General features: G+C 34.9%; 1 non-coding gene across 1 annotated transcript; it reads left to right on the top strand.

The window, feature by feature from the left end:
* Positions 1–15790: 15790 nt before the first annotated feature.
* On the top strand, positions 15791–15862 carry TRNAQ-UUG (transfer RNA glutamine (anticodon UUG)). Its single transcript has one exon. It is a non-coding gene; the product is annotated as a tRNA-Gln (tRNA).
* Positions 15863–17625: the final 1763 nt, after the last annotated feature.

Here is a 17625-nt window from a genome sequence, read left to right as displayed (position 1 = left end):
GGTTGATAAATTATTTCATTCTGTCCTTTGTTAATTCTTGAAGCAACATTGAAATTTTGTTTCTCAATTGTCTCCTTCCCCTCTTTATGCAATGTTTTGATCCCATTTGTCTTACTTGTGGCTGCTTTACTCACAAAAATATTAGAATCAATAGAAAGCAAATCAAGACGCGTAAGTGGATTAAATCTGTAAGCAACTTCAAAAAGAGAACAATGAGTGACAAACATTCGTCCCAAGACTTAATATTCTTACAAATAATAGCCCTAAGCAATGCACCTAATGTTTTATTAACCACCTCAGTTTGCTCATGAGTCTGAGGATGACATGCAGTTGAAAACAATAATTTGGTATCCAATTTATCCACCATACTTTGGAAGGGTGACTTAAAAATTTAACATCCCTATCTTTTTTTGTGTGCAGCAAACATTGGTCACATTGACTACAAAACTTATAAACATCGTAATTCATTGCAAAGGTCATATGGATCGTGATGAGCATTTTCTCCCATATCTTGGTTTCGCTAACTAAAGTTTTCCAATAATTCCTAAACTTCATTACCTTATATAACCCATTGGGATAAGGATTCATATAACACTTCATAAAATAAGATCTACTGATGAATTTCATAGCATTTGAAGGTCATCTAGATCATGAACTGAAGGTAAATTACCTTAGGGACATTATGGTCATTTTACACCGTTTCTTGGTTTACCTAATTATCCTTATCCAATGACCACTAAATTTCATATCTAACCTCAACATACTATAATATGCTCAGTATTAAAATTTGATAGGCAGCGAAGCTAATATAGTGAGTTATTTTAATGTTACTTAAATCTCGAGCTATTTGATCGGTTCAGGATCTTAACTCACGGTTCTTTAGGTTTTTCTTTCATATATCCTTCATTCATACTTGGTTTAGGGTTCATATGAAAATCCAAGCAATTTCTACAAGTATTTCTTAACAAAAAGTCCAAGGTGGCTACTTGCCTCGTCGTCGACGTTTCGGACGTCCATTTTTGAGCTTCCAGTATCTGAATTATTTCAAATTTCCTTCCACGTACTCCTTATTGTGTCTAGTATCTGAAACCATAAGATTTTCTATGAGAATCGGTATGGAATGGGGTTAAAATATAGAAATCCCGAGAAAAGGTCAAATTTTAAGTTGACTTGGACAGTTTAGTTGAACTGGCCATATCATCGTTTTCTTCCTCTAAACAGGAAGAAGATGTGTATTTTTCGCGTCGCCGCCATTTGAAACTCGGCCTGTACAGCCACATTTATAGCGTTTCTCTCCTTGATTTCTTCGTGAAACTTAAAGATGGGTATTACAAGGAAGGGCTACGGATTTATTTGATACCTTCTCATGGATCGTAGCCTAAGATATTCGCTTCCAAAGTTCATCCAAAATCTGATTTATCTCTTGAGATAAAACAAAGGATTTCTTATTGGGTAGCCGATTCTAGGGGTTTCAAGGCCGTATTTCTTCATTGAACCCCTTCCATATCCTATCTTCAGGCTAAAGGAATTGGTTTGGAGGAACGTCTTTGAGTGTAGGACCTTAATTTCTAAAAATCGTTCTCGGTATGCAACTTACTCGAAATGCTAGAATTTCGATCTCATGGGTAGCTTGTTCTACGATGTCTCAACTCTCGATTCTTTCATCAAGTTTACTCAACTTCTTCCTCTGAAGCTAGAGGAATCCTTAATTTGAAGGAAAAGAGATCGTAGATAGGAATTTTGACTCTTATCCTCAATTTAATTTTGAAACCTATTTCCTTCCATTTGGCACGCTCTCGAGGTTATTTTTCTTCGTGGTCTTCTATGGAAGAATTCCTTGGAGGTGCAGAAACTTATTGGAATCATTCTTGCTCGACGAATCATCATGTATCCTCGGATTGGATTTTCAACTTTTTCATGAAGTTCTTCAATGACTGATTGAATTGGGGGAATGGTTTCTAGGCACTTTCAGCACTCTATTCGTTCATAGAATTTGTGGGTAATCTTGTTGAGAAACGGTAAGAATAAGTTTGAAGATAAATGGTGGAGGATTTCTCAAGAATTTGGAAGAAATCTGAGAGTAGGAGACCCATAATCTAAACGCTTATTGTCAAGGATTTGGGGATCGACCTTTCTCGATTCTTATTCCGCATTGTTTCTCCTACCTCAGACTTTATAGGAGGAGCTTAAACCGACATTGAGAGCTCTAGATTCATCATTATTTAGAAGTTTGAAGAGAAATGGTGGAGGATTGCTCTCGAATTTGGAATAAATCTGAGAGTAGGAGACCCACAATCTAAATGCTTATTGCCTTCGATTGGGGGATCGACTTTTCTCGATTCTTATTCCGTATTGTTGCTCCTACTTCAAACTTTATAGGAGGAGCTTAAACCAACATTGAGAGCTCCAGAATCTTCGTTATTTAGAGATCCAACTTCCTGGATAATTTCTCAGAGATATCAACTCCGATCATATCCTTACCGACCTTGGCTTTGAATACTAGTCGTTGGATGTGATGATCCGTGCGTGTTCATTCTAGATCATATCAAATTTTGCAGGAGATCCGACGGTTGAAATTTGAGTTTGAAGGATTTTGCTCGGATGGTCACGGTAGATGCTCTGATTCTAATTAGAGTGGCATTTCTGTAATTATCCATTGTTCTAGGGGTATTTTGGTAATTTGCTTTCCGAATATTTTATTATTATTTTTCTCGAAAAATCCATAATTTTTCTACAAATTGCTCATCCCTTTTTGATCTTTTTTTGCTTATTTTGAATATTGAGATTCATTCTAGATAAGGAATTACAAATCCGGAAAGATTCTTGATAATTGATAAAATGACTTTTTTGCCCTTTTCATTTACTTTTTCCTTCCTTCTCAAAAGCCCTTTAACTCCTTGAAATCACTTGTTAGGGTACACAAGTGACTTGACTAAATCCTTTGTTCTTGCTTAATCCTTTAATTTTTTTCCTTTCTATCCTTTGGGTCTTTCATGCGTGGCTTATTCTTATGGGAGCTAATTTCCTTCATTTTTGCGATGTTACATATACATACTCGTTACAAACACAAAATAAGAAGCACACTCAAAAGAAGAACAAAAAATACTAGATTAAAAATAGAGGTTAGTCCATGACCCACACTCCAAAGTCCACTCTCATCCACGACCAACTCTTAGTTACTTGAAAAAAAAAATAATAAACATGGAGTAAGAAAAATTAGTAAGTAGCCTACTAGTAGGTTCTTAATCGCGACCTTAAGCTAGGATATTACTTCTTGTTATGTTTTCAGGATCTTAGAACTTAGAGGTCATCGTGTCATGTATCATATACTGATCCTGAAAACCTTCCCCTAAAATAACCTTCAATTTTCTCCCCATGAACACATGAATGGTGTCGTCATAATCATGTAATCCTATTGGTAAATCGTGGTGCAGGACATCTCGTTTAGCTGATGGTAAAGGTAGGCCTATCATAACATCCAGCTCATGATACATATTGCAGGACATCCTACCTAAAGAGGAATAGGGGCTTTTTAGTACACATTGTATTGCATATAATGGTTACTTATGGGTATGGATCCTACTGACTTATTTAGCATGTTATTCACATAGTTCTAGGTACTTGGTACATGGACATGGATTATTGATGAACCTAGGTTTATACATAATGTCATGGGTTAGGCTTTAGGAGTTGAGGTTTTAGCTTAGGAAAACATTAGAGGGTAACCTAACGTGGACTCATTCGTGTGAAAATCTACTAACACTTTCAGGACCTCTTTCCTTCACCAAACTGATGGGTAAACTTATTTAGAAGGTGCAGGAACAAGTTTGTTAATGAACAATGGACTATAGTTCTTGAATTCGAGGTAAACCCATGAACACGATACCCCAAAACAAAAAACTTGTATCTCTCGATTGGGTACTCGATTAAGCTTGCTTCTTGCCCCTAATAGTCTACCCTAATTCATAATTTATAGACAGATTTTCCACTACCATTGAAACGTCTAGAATTTCTATAATTTCATTCCTGATTTTTCTGAATCTTCTGCCATAAAAGTCTTCTCCGATCAGAGGCTTCCTTTTTTAAGAACCTTGTAATTCTTATTCTATAAAAAATTTAATGATTCTGGAAGTTTATAAAAATTAGAAAATGTACCATTTTCTCAATGTTTTTTCAATTCTCCTTGTTCTTTGCTTCTAGATACAACCTAGTAGGGATTATACACTGTCTCTTATTGGAGACCTTGAGTGTTGTAAATTCTCCTCTCCTTTGAAAACTTTCGGTCATCGAAACTGCTTATTCTAAAATAGGTCAGGGTACAAGGTTCATATTTGCGTTCTGTTTCCCAAGTGGCTTCTTCTACTCTATGATTCTTCCATAGGACCTTAACAAGAGAGATTTCCTTGTTTCTCAATCATTTGACTTTCTTGTCTATTATTTGAATCGGGTGTTCTTTATATGTTAGGTCATCTCTCAAGAAGAGAGTTTCATGAGCCAGTACGTGCGAACGATCTAGGGTATACTTCCGTAGTATGGATACATGAAAGATATTATGTACGTGCGAACGATCTAGGGTATACTCCCGATTCTATAGGCCACAGATCCAATCCTTTCTAATATCTCAAATGTACGGATAAACCTAGGGCTTAGCTTCCCCTTTTCACCCTACCTAAGCACCCCTCTCATGGGGTGCTACCTTTAGGAATATATGATCCCCTACCTACAATTTCATGTCCTTGCGCCTTAGGTCTGCATAGCTTTTCTCTCGGCTTTGTGCGGTTTGTATCCTAGCTTTAATCTTCTGGACTGCGGCGTTGGTAATTTGCACTAGCTCTGGCCCAATAGTTTTCATTTGCCCCCCTTCTTCCCAAAAGATAGGGGATCGAAATCTTCGTCCATAGAGAACCTTGTATGTGGCCATTTGTATGGTGGCTTGGCAAGTATTATTATAAGCGAATTTCATAAGGGGTAGGTACTTATCCCAACTTCCTGCAAAATCATCACATGTACCCTCAACATGTCTTCCAATATTTGCTTAAGCATTTCTGTTTGACCATCTTTTTATGGGTGGAATGTCGTACTATAACTGCGTACCCAATGCCTTTTGTTGAATTTTCAGAAGTGTACCCAATACCTTTACTGATGAATATTCATTTTTAATATTAGCAAGAGTAGCTCTCGGAGATTATTAGACTGAAGATTTGAAGGTCACACGTGTTTTATCCACGTTCAACGTACCTAATACAAGTTTATTACTTGACTATACAATCTAAAAACATAACTTGATTATTCAATCTAAAATTAGTGATTATTTCTTTTTTAAACATAATGAATTAGCGGAAATACCTTTACTTATGAATTTTCATTTTTAATATTAGCGGGGAGAGCTCTGTTGGGAGAGCGTCAGACTGAAGATTTGAAGGTCACGTGTTTGATCTCCACGTTCACCGCACCTGATTCTAGTTGCATAACCCGACTATTCAATCTAAAATTAGTCATTATTCCATTGTTAAATCTCAATGAATTATCGGAAATACCTAACGTGTTCTAGTTCACCGCACCTTATACAAGTTGGATAACTTGAATATCTTATTAAAAATTAGTGATTATTTCTATTTAAAATTTCAATGAATTAGCGAAAATACCTTTACTGATGAATTTTTATTTTTAATGTTAGTGTGGATAGCTCAGTTTAGAGAGCATTAGATTGAAGATCTGAAGGTCTCGTGTTCGATCCACGTTCACCACACATGGTTCACGTTGCACAATTTGACTATTCAATCTAAAATTAGTGATCATTTCTTTCGAAAATTTCAATTAATTAGCGGAAATATCTTTACTTAAAAACTTTCATTTTTAATGTTAATGGAGATAGTTCAGTTTGGAGAGCGTCAGATTTAAGATTTGAAGGTCACGTGTTCGATCTCCACATTCATTTTTAATGTTAGTGGGGATAGCTCAGTTTGGAGACAGATTTAAGATTTGAAGGTCATGAACCACACCTGTTTCTATTTCCATAACCTGACTATTCAATAAAAAATTAGTCATTATTTCCTTTTAAAATCTCAATGAATCAGCGAAAATATCTTTACTGATGAATTTTCATTTTTAATGATTGCGGGGATAGCTCAGTTGGGAGAGCGTTAGATTGAAAATTTAAAGGTCACGTGTTTGATCCACGTTCACCACATATTGCATAATTTGATTATTCATTTTTTATGTTATCTCAGATGGCTTAGATCTGCATTCATCGCACGTGATAGTTTAGTTGATTATTATTTCTTTTTAAAATATAATGAATTAGTGGAAATAGCTTTACTTATGAATTTTTATTTTTAACGTTAGCAGGGATAGCTCAGTTGGGAGAGTGTCAAACTAAAGATTTGAAGGTCACGTGTTTAATCTCCACGTTCACCGCACCTGTTTCCATGTGCATAAGCTGACTATTCAATAAAAAATTAGTTATTATTTATTTTTAAAATTTCAATGAATAATAAATTAGCGTAAATACCGCACTTGGTTGCATAAGTTCATTAAGTTGCACAACTTTATTCAATCTAAAATTATTGATTATTTCTTTTTAAAATATAATGAATTAGCAGAAATACCCTTACTTATGATTTTTTTTTTCAAATATTAGCGAAGATAACTCGATTTTGAGAGCATCAGACTGAAAATCTGAAGGTCACGTGTTTGATCCACGTTCATCGCACCTGATTCACATCACATAACTTGACTCCTGACTATTCAATTTAAAATTAGTGATTATTTCTTTTTAAAATATCAATGAATAAGCTAAATACCTTACTAATGAGTTTGCATTTTTAATGTTAGCGGGGATAGCTTAGTTGGGAGAGCGTCACTGTAGATCTCAAGGTCACGTGTTTGATCCACGTTCACCCCACCTAATTCAAGTTGACTAACTTGCATAACCTTAATATTCAATCTAAAATGAGTGATTATTTCTTTTTAAAATTACTTGACTATTTAATCTAAATTTAGTGATTATTTCTTTATAAAATTTCAGAATTTTCATTTTCAATGTTATAGGGGATAGCTTAGTTGGGAGACCGTAATATTGAAGATTTGAAGGTCACGTGTTTGACTATAAATGCTCTATAAGAATTTCTTTATTTATTTGACTATAAATGCTCTATTAAGACATTTAGGAAAATGACTTATTTTAGTGCATGGAACAATAAAATTGATGTTCCGGTAGAATTGTCAATACATTCTACTTTCAATGTTGCTAAGTTGAGTCCTTTTGATATAGGTGATGATTTTTCTGATTCGATGACGAATCTAGAAGAGGGGGATGATGATAAGAATCACGATGTACATTCTACTTTCAATGTTGCTGAGTTGAGTCCTTTTGATGTAGATGATGATTTTTCTGATTCGAGGACAAATCCTTTTGAAGAGGGAGATGATGATAAGAATCACGGTGTTCCAACTGGACCTATTACACAACCCAAAGCCAAGAAGATTGAACAAGCATTCATACTTCATCTACAAAATTGGATAGGCTAGGTTCAACCATCATTTCATGTGTTACAAGCTGATTTGTTTGAGTCAAGATCATTTGGAGATTCAAAAGTAAATATTTGCACGGTTGAAGTAGTGGATGAAGTTGCAAGCATCATTTCATGAGTGGTTAGAAAACTTTATTTATTATTTTAATTTCATAAAGTTTGTAATGCTCAAATTGACTTCGTCTTCTCTGTGGAGATTTGAAGGGATCGAAATTAAATCATGGCCAGTAACTTCTTTTGTTGGGAGAATATAAATACCCACAAATTATTATGGAAAAGCATATTTGTGATGAATGAAATTGATCTCTCAAGTGGAGACGATCCCCCTTATAGAAATCTGAGCATATCTTTGTCATTTCTAAGTTTCATGCAATTCTTGTGGTAGATTGCATCTGAGTCATTCAATAAAGTCTTGATCAAGTTCGATTGTGAAGTGTCTCAATTTAGAAAAAGGTTCCAAATCTTGTTTCTCTTGGATCTCATCATCTAACTCTAGCTTTATCTCTTGGTTGATCCAAATTTTGTATAAGAAGGTGTTAATTTCTTTAATACAAGGGTTCTTGCTTCTACAAAAGCTTGGCTCGTTGGGCTGAAGATTACGGTTGGTCTATCATCCTTCAACGGGATCTCCTATCCCCATGACTAGCTCTGATGCGGTCGTTCTTCTAACGCCGATGACACATCCAGTTGCCGAGATTGGTAATGTGAGTTTGTAACCCATCCATTGAGGTTCTTGGAATGATTCTATCCCTTATCATTTCCATGTTGGGAGTTGGATCATGGATCTTGGGTGAAGGAATCCTTGATTTACCACCCTTCGAGTTGAAGGAAGTGTCAAAAGGCTAGTTTTTTTTTTCAATTTTTTTCAATTTTATTGATTGTTTTTAGTGATTTTATTTGATTTTATTTGATTTTATTTCAATTTTGTCAACCTCACTCACGTGCTCATCTCAATCATTTCAGCCTTGTTGGCGTTCAATAAGAGAGACCTTGGAAATAACCTGTAACTATTCAACTGGATTATCACATTAACAATTTGAATCAAATAAAGTGACATTAACCATTTGAATCACCTCAACCCCACTTGTTGAACTTGACCAAATGTCTATAACATAACACTAACAAAGGTACAAAGTAACACAAACAAAGGTACAAAGTAACACAAACAAAGGTACAAAGTAACACTAACAAAGGTACAAAGTTCATAAAAGTCTTTTTAATCTAAAGTACCATTGAACTTGACCATTATATTGCCTCTCAAACGTAGGTAAAGTTTAAATTCGGGTCTCCTTGTCAAACTTACTCGGGTGCTCATCTCAACCATGATTGCGTTCAACAAGAGAGACCTCGAAAATAGCCAGATTATCGCATTAACCATTTGAGTCTATGTTGCATGACCCATTTTTTATACCATTCACCTTCGAGCGCCACCATAGTTTTTCATCGTCCATGAGATGCATTGCGACCAACGTAACTCTTAGGTCCTATGAGTAAGTTCCAGTAACCTTCAAGTATTGTTCTACATAAAAAATAAAGCTTTTTAATTCCTTAGCATCCCGGTTTCCATTTGGATTTTAAGTTTGTTAAGCCCACATGAACTTGGCTTGAGGTGTGGTTCTCTACTGCCCAACTTGTCAAACTCACTCGGGTGCTCATCTCAACCATGATGTCATTCAACAAGAGAGACCTCGAAAACGACTAGATTATCGCATTAACCATTTGAATCACCTGCTCATCTCAACCATGATGTTGTTCAACAAGAGAGACCTCGAAAACGACTAGATTATCGCATTAACCATTTGAAATTGAACAAAATATCTATAACATAACTCTAACAAAGGTACGAAGTTCATAAAAGTCTTTTTAATCTAAGATAGAAACTGTAAAATAAAATGAAATGAGAAAATAATATTCCATTGCTGGGAATCAAACTCGAGTCTCCTGGGTGAAAGCCAGATATCCTAACCGCTGGACGACAATAGATTTTTGGTGTTAATGTCCTGAAGTCTTTTGTCAGATCGCTGAAGAGTTTTAGCATGATCTTTTGCTTAATGTCTAACTCTTCTACACGTCCTTCCCTGTGTGTGTTAGAGTTCTCAGGGCTACCGCGAAGTTTCGAGCTGTTCGATTGTGTAGCTCTTTCTTCAAAAGAGTCAATATCAAATGTTAGGTCTTTGATTGACAACCCATCTAGGGGAGCGTTGATTGCATCGATTCCATCAACGATCTTCCCATGAGTTTATGGTGACTGACCAATTTTTTATACCATTCATCTTCGAGCACTACCATAGTTTTGCATCGTCCATGAGATGCATTGCGGCTAACGTAACTCTCAGGTCGCATGAGAAAGTTCCTGTAGCCCTCAACTCTCTGGTCATATGATAGAGTTCTTAGAGCTACCGCGACATTTCGAGGTGTTCGATCGTGTGACTTTTTCTTCAAAAGAGTCAACATCAAACGTCAGGTCTTTAATTGGCAACTCATCAAGGGGAGCGTCGATTGCATTGATTCCATCAACGGTCTTCCCATGAGTTTATGGTGCATGACCCATTTTTTATATCATCCACCTTCGAGCGCCACCGTCCATGAGATGCATTGTGGTCAACATAACTCTTAGGTCCTATGAGCAAGTTCCTGTAACCTTCAAGTATTGTTCTACGTCAAAAATAAAATTTTTTAATTCCTTAGCATCCCGGTTACATTTAAGGGTTTGTGTTTTTGGATTTTTAGTTTGTTAAGTCCAACATGAGCTTGGCTTGGGGTGTGGTTCTCTACGACCCTCCTTGTCAAACTCACTCTGGTGCTCATCTCAGTCATCTCAGCCATGATGGCGTTCAACAAAAGAGACCTTGAAAATGACCGGATTATCACATTAACCATTTGAATGACCTCAACCTCACTTGTTGAAATTGAACAAAATATCTATGACATAACACTATTAAAAGTTCAAAGTTCATAAAAGTCTTTTTAATCTAGAATACTATTGAACTTGACCATTATAGTTCCTCTCAAACCAAGTTCATAAAAGTCTTTTAAATTTAAGATACTATTGAACTCATCCATTATAGTGCTTCTCAAACCTAGGTAAAGTTTAAATATAATTGGTGACAAAAGATGAAACTATAAAATAAAAGAAATAAGAAAATAAAATTTCATTGTCGAGAATCAAACTCGGGTCTCCTTGATGAAAGCCAGATCTTCTGTGTAATGTCTAACTCTTCGACACGTTTTTTTATGTGTGTGATAGAGTTTTTAGAGCTACCGCCACGTTTCTTGTTGTTCGATCCTGTGGCTCTTTCTTCAAAAGAGTCAACATCAAACATTAGGTCTTTGATTGGAAACCTATCCAGGGGAGCGCCGATTTCTTCAATTCCATCAATGGTCTTCCCACGATTTTTTGGTGCATGACCAGTTTTTTATACAATTCACCTTCAAGCGCCACCATAGTTTTGCATCGTCCATGAGATGCATCGTGGACCAATGTAACTCTCAGGTCCGCTGAGCAAGTTCCTGTAGTCTTGAAGTATAATATCCAAACATATTAACGTATTTGATATTTTAAATATTAAAATAATTGATGTGTATCATAAACATTAAATAAAAATATATATTTGAAATTTGAATGAGATTCATATTAATTAAACATGTATTATGAAATTCTACGACATTTTAATATTATTTAAATAAAATATTATATCTTAATGTATTAGGTATTCAAATATATAATTTGACAAAAATTATCACAAGTTCACTGTAAATAGAATCCTAGGGTTAAGTAAAAAAGCATCGAACACTAAATACTGTGACATTTTAGGTGATATTTTGCAGAGGAAGCTGATAAAGTCTTCAAAGAGCATGTGGTCATGTCTGACATTTTAGGTTAACAACATGGTGAAAAGAAACCAGAAATTCTGATACTGATAATTAACTACAAACCTTTGAATAAGGTTTTAGAATAAATAAGATATCCATTCCAAAACAAAAATGATTTGATAAAAAGAATTTAGAGTCAAATGTTTTTATAAAATTCAACATGAAATTGGGATTTTGGAAAATTCTAATTTTCTAAAAGGACAAATATAAAATAGCATTTATGTCCAATTTAGAAAATATGAGAGGAATGTCATGCCATTTAGGCTAAAAAAATGCTCCATCCGAATTTCAGAAGATTATGAATGATATTTTCAATCCTTTCAAACAATTTCGATGTTTATATTGATGATGTATTGATATCTTCTAAAACCATTAAGGTCAACATTTTAAACATTTACATTCATTCATTAATGTAATCAAAAGAAAACAGCTAGTTGTGTCCATACCCAAAATCAAATAATATCAAACTCAGATCCGTTTTCTTGATTTTAAATTTATTTGAGCCTTATTAAAACTCATCTAATGGTCTTTGTCTCAAACTTTGATGATGACGTATCCTAGAAAAGCAAACTTCTAAAAAGATTTAGGTTCTCTCAATTACGTGTCTTATATCCTTCAAGATATTAGGCACATTTACAAATGTCTTGATGAGTGTTTTCAAAATAATACAAAGTCTTGATTTGTAAGGGATATCTCTACAACCCAAAAAAATCAAATCATTAGTCAAATAAACTCTCTACTTAAGTCTTATTGACCCAAGGGCAGATCTCATAATGAAACGTGTCGCATCAAATATCGGATATGGAGGTATCTAAAATTGTCAAAGAGGACAGAGAATCAATTATCATATTTCATTCAAAAGCCTCTAATAATACCATATAAATTATAAAATAGTAAAAAAAAAAAAAAAAAAAAAAAAAAAAAAAAAAATACTATTTCCATTGTACTCTAGGTACAAAAATTTTAAAACTATTTTAATTTTAAAGAAAATTTAATTAACAAAACTATTAAAATCTATTGTCAAATTTAGTTTTAGAATAAGAAGGGAATAATCTTGTTTTTATTTTGCTAGATAGAAGTAAGTTTTGTTGTGGTTTGATTTTAAAATTCTACCTATAAAAGAACTTGAAAACACTTTGGGAGATTATCTATGGGAGAGTTTCTAACAAAGTCTCTCTTCTCTTCTCTGTCCTCTCAAACTGATACTAATCCAACCAATCATTTGCATGGACTCAAAAGTTCAATTATCTATAAAAGAAGTTGAAAACACCTTGTGAAAGTCTGTAAGGATACTACGACCTCTAGCTTTGCAAAATCCAGCGTTGTTGGCGCTTATCAAAATCGCTGCCACAATAAAGTTTAACAAGTGGTTCTATGGTATAGTGGTTAGCACTTTCGACTTTGAATCTAACGACCTGTGTTTAATTCCCGATAGGTAATCCACCAATTTATACAAAATTGGTCCATAGCCGATTCGGTAGGGTCACTTTTGGACCGATAATCCGTAGAAGGGGTCACTAAGGTTGATATCATACAAAATTGGTCCATAGCTCAATGTTAGAGCATTTAATTGAAGATCAAGAGGTCACCAATTCGAACCTAGTTGGGCCCTTCTATCTTGGATAGAAATTTGTTACACTTTTTGGACTGACACTATGTCTAAGGGGTCACAAAGGTTAAAATCCTACAAAATGGATCCATGGCTCACTGGTAGAGAATTTGACTGGTAACCCGTTCACTAAGGTTAAAATCCTACAAAATGAATCCATGGCTTAGTGGTAGAGAATTTGACCGGTCACCCGTTTGAACTTGGTTGGGCCCTTTTATTTTGGACAGACACTTTTTACACTTTTGGACTGACAGTCTTCTAGCTTAGTGGTAGAGAATTTGACCGGTCACCCGTTTGAACTTGGTTGGGCCCTTTTATTTTGGACAGACACTTTTTACACTTTTGGACTGACAGTCTGTAGAAGGGGTCACTAAGGTTGAAATCATGCCAAATGGGTCCATAGGTCAGTGGTAGAGCATTTGACTGCAGATCAAAAGGTCATCAGTTTGAATCTGGTTGGCCCTTTTATTTTGGACAGACAATTTGTTCGATTTACTCCTGACCACCGAGTGTCTAAAAGAATAAGAATGATTACCTGGTTGGGCCCTTTTATTTTGGACAGATACTTTGTTCGATTTACTCCCGACCACCGAGTGTCTAAAGGAAAAGAAATAAGAATAATTACCGATTCCAAACCTTATTCCAAAGTCCTCCACCACATAGAACCATGTACTTAGAACCTAAGGGCCACTATTCTCGGACAAGAACCAAGAAATCATTAAGAAAAAAGTGTGGTATCTAAGCACCCACTATGAACATGGTTAAAAACTTAGCGCCACTATTCTCGGACAAGAACCAAGAAATCATTAAGAAAAGAGTGTGGTATCCAAGCACCCTCTTTTAACTTGCAATCGGTGCTTCGAGAACCCACCGAAAATGGGTCATGACTCCCATTTTGTTTTCACTTACCCCTCCTAAATCTATAAAATGTCTCCTATTTTTATTCATTTTCTCTTTTCTTAAGTATCAAAATCTTAAATAAAATGGAAGAGCTCTCTAGAATATTCTTCTTTGCTAATAATTTCACATAATTTAACATTTTAAAGATCGGTAAATTAAAAAAATCCTACATTGATATATTCGTAATTTCATGTAGTCTTCCTAAGTTTGCCGGCGACATTATTTGTTGTCGAGCTTGATAATGTGAGTTTGTAACCCATCCGTTAGGGTTCTTGGAATTATTCTCTAGATTATCCCTTCCATGTTGGGAGTTGGGCCATGGGTCTTGGGTGAAGGAACCGTTGGTTTACGGCCCCTAAAAGTTAAGTTGAGGCTAGTTTCACATAGTATCATTGTCTTTGAGATAACAATTTTTTTCTATTTTATCTAAATTTTTTAAATATGGATTCATTTCCAAATGCATGCTAACACCCTTATTGTTGAATAAATGACATGAAACTAGTTTCACATAGTAACGTTGCCTTTTGCTCCTATTGGTGGAAGGATAATAGGTCGATTGTACCTATAGAGTAGTTTTAAGCGTGACAACCAGACTAATTTTTTTTTTTAGTTAAAAATTAGAATTATAACAATTTACCTAAAACCAATGTAGAAAAATGAAAACATATGAATAGTAAACTCAAACATTTCAAAGAAATAAATAAATAAGTTTTGATGGTACCAATGGTGACCAGAAAACAATCAACCAAATTTATTTCAAACATAGAAAACTTCAACATCTTGTAAAGCAAATAAATCAAAGGGCCTAATATAGTAGAGAAATAAAAAAATGTTACCCTCATCTCTGCTATGCCATAAGTGATTAATGGATGTTGATTTTGACCAATTCCTACTATTTTTTTTCTATATTTTGAAATTATTTTAAGGTTGTAAGTATTTGTGCACGGGTGACTATTATGATTATCATTCAACTGAGTTAAGTGGAAATAAATTTTGTCGATGAAATTAAAGTATTAATTTTGATGTCATCTTTACCTGAGTTTTGGGATATTGTTATTAATGAGATTCAATCTAATGCCATTAGTAATTCACAATGATAATATTCAAAATACTTGACAAAAAAGAATGGTCAACATAAGATATTTGAAACAAATAAATATTTTGTCCTCTGATATATCAAATCACTCCTTTGAAATTCCTTAATAATAAACCTGAAGTCTTACATCTTTTATAGAGAAAAGTTCCTTAAATAGAAGTCTTATTAGATACTTCTAAGCATTTAGAGATTAACTAGACATAAAGCTAAACATTCTAAAAAAGAATTAGGGGTTAAACTTTCAAGTTAAGGTAATTTAAGAAACTTATGATTTTTATATTATCAAGAGTTTAATTGAGCTAGGTCGATTCAATCTAGTGGACCCAAGAATTGAACCGAACCAAACCAACTAGTTAGTAACATGATTTAGTGGAAGCATTTTCACGCAAAGTAGAAGCAATAATGGAGGGTTTGAAATAATATAGTTTTCACCCCTTGTTTCTCGAGTGAATATTGAAATAATATGGTTTTCTTGTTAAGTTTTGCACGGAAGAAAGAAAGACTGGGATGTAAAGTATTATTTCAATTTGTTTGTAATATACAACAATATATAAATTAACTATAAGAAATATATAAAATTACATGTTCTTCAAGAGCTTCAATCAACACTGGAGGGTTACTTTTGCAACCACTCTAAAGGTGCTCAAGATCACAACGAGTTAGATAAAACAGCTCAAGAACTTTGAATCCAATAACTTGAGTTTGACTCGTGATAGAATCTCTCTTCTTGTGGAATCTGCATAAAATAGGAAAACCATTCCAAAATCAATTTTTACAAGGGGTTTTATGGTGTAGTGGTTAGCACTTTGGACTTTGAATCCAACGACCTGGGTTCAACTCCCGGTAGGACCGTTTTAAGAAATGACCTTGATGCGAAAACACAGAATAAGGAACGACAACACAAGACATTTTAAAACAAAAGGGTGTTACCTAGCATTCGATGCGAAAACACAAATTTTCTTGAGGCATAAGGCGTAACATTCTAGAGTTATTCCGAACTTGCTCCGCTATCATTTGAACCCATAATAACTAGCAACTTGTTAAGCATGATGTTTGCATTAACCTAGGTGTTTTCTTGGATTCTTGGTGATCCTAGGTTTATGCATAACGTCTTGGGTCAAGCTTGGAACTTATAAGTTCTTAGGAATAGCCCAACATGATATTATGCACGTAGTATCTTATCACTTTAGTTATCCTAGGAGGTAAAGTCATATGGATCGTGATGAACATTTTCTCCCATATCTTGGTTTCGCTAACTAAAGTTTTCCAATAACTCCAAAATTTGATTACCTTATATAACCTCTTGGGATAAGGGTTCATACAACATTTCATAAAATAAGATCTATTGAGAAAACTCGAGAAAAGGTTAAATTTTGAGTTGACTTGGACAGTTTAGTTGAACTGGCCGTATCATCATTTTCTTCCTCTGAACAGAAAGGGCTAGGGATTTATTTGATAACTTCTCGTGGATCGTAGCCTAAGATATTTGATACCAAAGTTCATCCGAAATCTGATTTATCGCTGGAGATAAAACAAAGAATTTCTTATTGGGTAGCCGATTCTAGGGGTTTCAAGGCCCTATTTCTTCATTGAACCCCTTCCATATCCTATCTTCAAGCTAAAGGAATTGGTTTGGAGGAACGTCTTTGAGTGTAGGACCTTAATTTCCAAAAATCGTTCTCGGTATGCAACTCACTCGAAATGCCAGATTTTCGATCTTATGGGTAGCTTGTTCTACGATGTCTCAGCTCTCGATTCCTTCATCAAGTTTACTCAACTTCTTCCTCTGAAGCTAGAGGAATCCTTTATTTGAAGGAAAAGAGATCGTAGATAGGAATTTTGACTCTTATCCCCAATTTAATTTCGAAACCTATTTCCTTCAATTTTGCACGCTCTCGAGGTTATTTTTCTTTCGTGGTCTTCTATGGAAGCATTCCTTGGAGGTACAGAAACTGATTGGAATCATTCTTGCTCGACGAGTCATCATGTATCCTCGTATTGGATTTCCAAGTTTTTCTTGAAGTTCTTCAATGGCAGATTGAATTGGAGGAATGGTTTCTGGGCATTTTCAGCACTCTATTCCTTCATAGAACTCGTGGGTAATCTTGTTGAGAAACTGTAGGAATAAGTTTGAAGAGAAAAGGTGGAGGATTGCTCTCGAATTTGGAAGAAATCTGAGAGTTGGAGATCCACAATCTAAACGCTTATTGCCTTCAATTGGGGGATTGACCTTTCTCGATTCTTATTCCGTATTGTTGCTCCTACTTCCGACCTCACAGGAGGAGGTTAAACCAACATTGAGAGCTCCAGAATCTTCGTTATGTAGAGATCAAACTTTCTGGATAATTTTTTGGAGATATGAACTCCGATCATAGCCTTACCGATCTTGGCTTTGAATACTAGTCGTTGGATTTGATGATCCGTGCGTGTTCGTTCTAGATCATATCAAATTTTGGAGGTGATTCGATGGTTGAGATTTAAGTGTGAAAGATTTTTTCCCGATGGTCACGGTAGATGCTCTGATTCGAATTAGAGTGGCATTTCTGTAACTATCCATTCTTCCAGGGGTATTTTGGTAATTTGTCACTTTTTGAATATTTTATTATTATTTTTCT

This window comes from Cucurbita pepo, chromosome 10, assembly GCF_057944985.1.
Source record: "Cucurbita pepo subsp. pepo isolate OVF chromosome 10, ASM5794498v1, whole genome shotgun sequence".
NCBI classification, from domain to species: Eukaryota; Viridiplantae; Streptophyta; class Magnoliopsida; order Cucurbitales; family Cucurbitaceae; genus Cucurbita; species Cucurbita pepo.
This window is presented reverse-complemented; position numbering and strand designations above follow the sequence as displayed.